We start from the raw sequence: 5,656 nt of genomic DNA, 5'->3' as shown, positions 1-5,656 counted from the left end.
CTATCCTACCTACGCACCTACAGGCGATTGGTACTTTATTGCTTTCCTCTTTTCCCTTTTCTTCATCTTCACACCTTCACATCTTCTTCCCTAAAAGTCAGACATACAATGATACCTGTTTTGTAATTTATTTATAGTAATCAACACAGAATCCAGTCTCTGTATTATTGTACTCTTCTTCAGTTGTATTTGTGTATATGTGATCTTTATTGAAGTTTGCTGCAAAACAATATTAAGCAGGGTAGTAGGTAAGTATATAAAACTTTAAATTATGTTGCAACTTTTTGTCTGTTTCAGGAGTGTTAGGCTCCTGAACGAGATCCATCAGTCCTTCTCTCTTTCCCTACAACAACAATACCCACACTTCAAAGAAAGCTTGAAGTCTGGTAGGATAGACTCAGATACTTAGTCTCAGTTTACTTTTCCTGCATTTCCATCCTCAGTGAACTTGACATTTCAAATTCAATTTTGTTTTTACCTGTGCCTTTTAAGAAATTATATGCATGATGTATGGTATATAAAGCATTTTACCAATCACTTCTATTTAGAGAAACAGAAAACTGCCTTTTTTATTTTTTTTTTTCCCTGTGTAGGTGTATTTATTTATGGGGGAGGGGGGGGGGAAGATAGAGGTTAGAAGTGGAGTGGGGGGGGGGCTGAGGGAATTTTGTACTCAGAAATAAAATCACTTAATCTGAGGACAAAACAAATGCTTTCTATAATGGATAATGTAGAAATTGGTATTGCTGCATCATTAACAAATGTCTTGTTTAGGTATTGAAAACGCTTTCAATGAAAAGGTAAGATCTTGTTCATATTACGTGTATTCATCTCAAATGTTGTCTTTAAAAATACATAAATAGCAGATCAAAGTGAAGTTCTAGAACAATATATTTTGAAACTCTGATCTAAGCATTATTAATGGAAGTGTTATCTAAATCTTGTAGAAGTAATGACAATTTCTCCAGGTGTTAAACCACTGAATCTTTTGACACTTTGGTATAGGGATTAGATCACAAAATGGATTATCTTGTCCATCAAAATATGGTTGAAGAACATTTCACTGACTACCGAGGTAGGAGTAAATATACAGGAAAGGTCACATGGAATTTACCAAGTCTAAAGAAACAAGACACTTACCAAACCAAACAAAAAGAAAAAAAATCAAAACAGTAACAAACAAACAAACAAAAAACACCAGAAAAAGCCTGGTACAAGATGATGTTAATTTTGTATAAATCTGTTTATCTCAGGAATCGGTTTAGAATTGCATAACAAAGGTGATTGCTAACTGAAAGAATCATGGCTTTAGCTAAAAAGACCCACTCAGATTTACTTGATTTAATTTCTTTATCTTTGGCTAAGCTGAGAAGAATATAACTATATGTCTTTCGTAGATGGAGAGACTAATGCAAAGGTGGAAAGTGTTTATTTAAAAAGGTATTTGCCTGCAGATTAGTTTTATGAGGCTAGTCATTATCTTGAATTTTAAACTGAGCTAGGAGAAAAAAAGAAAAAAAAAAAGAGTGTACAATTATGCTTGGTAGAATTATTTCCTTAAAGGCTACACACTATTTGGTTTGAATTGTTGGGTGTCACAGTGGCCAGATGGAAAACTCAATTTACATTTTATTTCAACTGATTTATCAATTATTCCATTGACAAAGAGAGGTGTTACTTTGGTGAGTGAGAAAAACGTTATTTTTGCTTCTAATTGCATTAAAATGTTATAGTATGCTAGAAGTTCTCACTCAAAGCCTTTTAATCATAATTGCTGTTTCCCAGACTCCTCCATTTTTAGCTGCTTATAGAACTGAGAGCTTTAGTAGGTGTTACTACATCTGAAATTTTGCTGCCATTTCCTCCATCCCTCCCCATATGTTTATGAATGCACAACTTATTCAAATGGCTGTGTACACTAAGGGCTTTGTCAGACAACTGCAGGTTCTTGGTAGGTTTGCTGAGACAGTGCCAATATTTCCTCAATGCCCTTCAGGGAAACCAACAGCTTAAGAAAAAAGAGTTCAGTCCATGACTTGCCAAATCTCTCGCCCTTGCTAAATCATGTTTTTTTTTTTTTTTTTGTTTTTTTTTTTTGTTTTGTTTTTTTTGTTGTTTTTTTTTTGTTTTTTTTTTCCCAAGAGGAAAAGTCAAATATCCAAAGCCTAGGTGGATCTTCAAAGCTTTACAACAGCTTGTGCCCCACTGCTTGAGAGAGGAGCAAGACAGAAGAGCAGAAGATAAACTCTGTTTAGATCCACCTGATTTTTCTCTGCATGGACACAGCACATATGTTTTCCTCTAGAGCCTTGTTTCATCAGAGGCAGTTACTGCCCACAAGGTATACCTAACACTTTCTCTGGGGTCATGCTTGCCTCATACGTTTGAAAATACAGAACTGTGACATTGACTCTTTTTCCAACAGATGCAGACATTCATAGAACGTCTTGGTGTCCCACCATATGAAAAGACATATTCTTACATGTTGCCTGTTTTCTAAGCATGCTTTTCTGCATGCCACTTCTGGAACATCACAGTTTTGAGATCTAATTGCTTTTTGCCCAGGTTTCTCCAAGAATCTCTTTTCTATACTGCCTTATATACTTACTTATGTACTGCCTTATAAAGAAGCATGCATGGTGCCTGAAATGCTGCAGAACTGGGTTTAGAGGGTTTTATGTAGTACTGAGAAAAAAAAAAAAGGGAGAAGATTTAGAAAGCATGAGAAGTGGAAAAACACCTTACTATTTTCAATGTTATTTCACATGCTGGTACTGAAACCTTTAGCACTCCTCTGTTTCTGGCAGTAGGGTTTTTATGAGCTCACTGACATGGTAACTCTTTGTAATCCTTGAAAATCTGTGAAAGGAAAATAAGATTTACACATACGCTATATATATATAATTAGCAAAAGTCTTATTAGCAGCAACACCATTTTCTTATAGTGTAAAATAAGTAAGGGTGTATTGTCATTAAATATTGCAACAGCAGTATTTGAACTGGAGACATGGTTGCATTTCATGATATGTCTGTTTGATTTCCTTTGCTATTTTATTCATGGTGTTCTTCAATCACCCTAATATACTAATTTCATGTAAAATGTATATTTTATTTTAAGCACATGAGAATACATTTGAAAGCTGCTTTTTTTTTTTTACCTTTTTTTTTTTTTTAAATCTCCACTCTGACTGACAGTTATTGATAATCTTGACATGGATGAAACTGAAATTTTGCAAGCACCAGAAGCAAGGTTACTTATTTATTTATTTATTTATTTATTTATTTATTTCCAGGTGTGTAATAAACCTGAAAATCTTGAGGAGCACATCAAAAATAAATCATGTTTCTGTAACAGAGGAACTTTCTAGGGATTACGGTGTTAAAAGAGCTCCTGTTCTGAATTACAGCCCCATAGGGCTAAAACTGTATCTGATAACAGTTAAAGAAATTCTGTAGAGCAGGGAAAAAAGAAATTAGAAAGAATGTTTTGTATTACTTACAATTAATTCTCTTTTACCCATAGGCAAACAAACCATTATCTTTGATGACAGCAAAGTCTTTATATGAAACTTTCTGAATTTATTCTTAGCCCAAGAATGATTTCCTTAAGAGGTGAGTGAAAGAGACAAGAAATTGATAAAACAAGTGTTCAACTTTTAATGAAGTTTAACTGAGAACAGTCAAGTAAATTATTTATTTTATTTTTCATTCAAGATCAGAAATCTTCTACCAAAACACTTGGTTCAGTAAAGTGTAGTTTATCATGGAGAGAAAACTCTATGGTTTCTTGTATTTCCATAGCTAATCCTTTTTATTACCCTAAACCCGACTTTTATAGCCCAGAGGAATATTCTTTATTTACTGAGGAAGTTTTAAATGGGCATCATTGTTGGGCAGTCTCTCCACATTTTCTTTCTCAGAGTCACAAAGCACAGTAAGCAAGCAGCTCAACTGTGTTGAAACAGCCCAAAATAAATTCAGTTACAATTCTCCAAGCTGGGTAGTTCAGTGTCATTCAGAAAGTTATATTAATCTGATAATTCTGAAAATTCTGACTGATTATCATTTTCTATAATTTTGTACTATTTACTCTGGCTCCTTATGTGTAGCACCAAAATGCTTTCAGCTAATTTGACTTCTAATTCACATTTTTATTTGGGGGCATTTGTGATTTCTTCTCCACATGTTTTAATTAGATTTTTGGTTGATTAATCAAGATGCTGCATTTGGTGCTAGTGCAGTGTTGTTATGTAGTAGAGAAGTGAGTGTTATTGCAGACTACATATCCTGATGATGGTCCACCTGCTACTGAGAACAACTGTGAGCGAATCCACATTGTTCACTTCTAATTTTCTAGTATTTGTTTTACTGAAAGGAAGCTTACTAGATTTTTTTTTTTCACATCTATATTCACATGAGTGGGCCAGATTTCTTCAGATTTGATTTTGATGTAATTCAGGCAGTATTATTTAAGGATGTCGCATGTCTTGTTATAACAGAATACTCCTTCCAATAACTAGAGTCACAGCTTCTTGCAATTGTTACCATATCATTCAGCTGACTGAATTAAGGAGCCTAATTCCAACAGAGCGGGTAGCAGGCTTTGAGCTGACTTTAACCGTTCCAATTATAAAAATGGAAAGGCTCAGTAGCACTAAACTCCAATGAATCAAAGTGTTAGAAATGAGTAAAGAAAGAGGAAAAAGATAAACATTGCTCTGTTTGCTAGGAGAAGATTGTGTACAAATGGCTAAGGTACCTCATCCTGATATCAGCATGCATTTCTGGTCTCTGCCTGCTTTCCTCTTCTCCTTCTAAAAAAAAAAAAAAGGAAGAAAAACAAATGAAGGGAATAGGAATGATCCAAGTTTTGAATTAGCTTCCATATGTAGGAACAATTAGATCTTTATTCCCTCATTAAGTTCTCATTGGTTTTAAAAATGATACACTTTTAAGTGGGAATTAGTTACTTATCCTCTCTGGCTTATGTTTCTGCAGCAGTGCAATTTCTTTTCATATAACTTTGTGAACTGGAAGAGCAAGAACTACTAAACATGTGGGTGAGAGTCTTGACTGGGGTGGGAAACCATTAGGACAGTTTAGAGACCCAGGGTAACAACAGTGGTAAAGTTTGTCATTTCTGTCCTACAGATTGTCAAAATATATGAATGGAATTAAAAGTTTAAGACGAGGAAGTTACTTTGCTTTACAAGTTACTTTGCTTTACAAGAGAATCTTACTGGAGAAAGTATGTGCTTCCTCAGTGTCCAAAAACTATATTTATGCATTTAAGACTTTTTTTTGTTTGTTTCTGTTTTAATGTGACAAGTTTAAGCATCATCAAGTTTGCTGCTGAGGCACTTAGCTCTCCTCTTTCCAAACATTCAACTCAAAATCTACTTGATTTGACTCTTTTGTTATGTTGCATGTCCTAGTTTCATCTGGGATATAATTAATTTTCCTCCTAGTAGTTGGTATGGTGCTGTGTTTTGGATTTAGGATGAGAATAATGTTGATAAACATGCTGATGTTTTAATTGTTGCAAGCCAAGGACTTTCCAGCTTCTCAAACCACCGTGCTAGTGAGGAGGCTGGGCGTGCAGCAGGAACTGGGAGGGCACAGACCCAGGACAGCTGACCCAAATTGACCAAAGGGA

General features: G+C 34.8%; 1 long non-coding RNA gene across 1 annotated transcript; it reads left to right on the top strand.

Annotated features, from left to right (window-relative positions):
* The first annotated feature begins 631 nt into the window (after positions 1-631).
* LOC308191351 lies at positions 632-4,269 on the top strand. Its single transcript, XR_013947907.1, has 3 exons — positions 632-800; positions 2,143-2,341; positions 2,426-4,269. It is a non-coding gene; the product is annotated as an uncharacterized lncRNA (long non-coding RNA).
* Positions 4,270-5,656: the final 1,387 nt, after the last annotated feature.

Source organism: Anser brachyrhynchus (assembly GCF_964034855.1).
Source record: "Anser brachyrhynchus genome assembly, chromosome: 2".
Taxonomy (NCBI): Eukaryota; Metazoa; Chordata; class Aves; order Anseriformes; family Anatidae; genus Anser; species Anser brachyrhynchus.
This window is presented reverse-complemented; position numbering and strand designations above follow the sequence as displayed.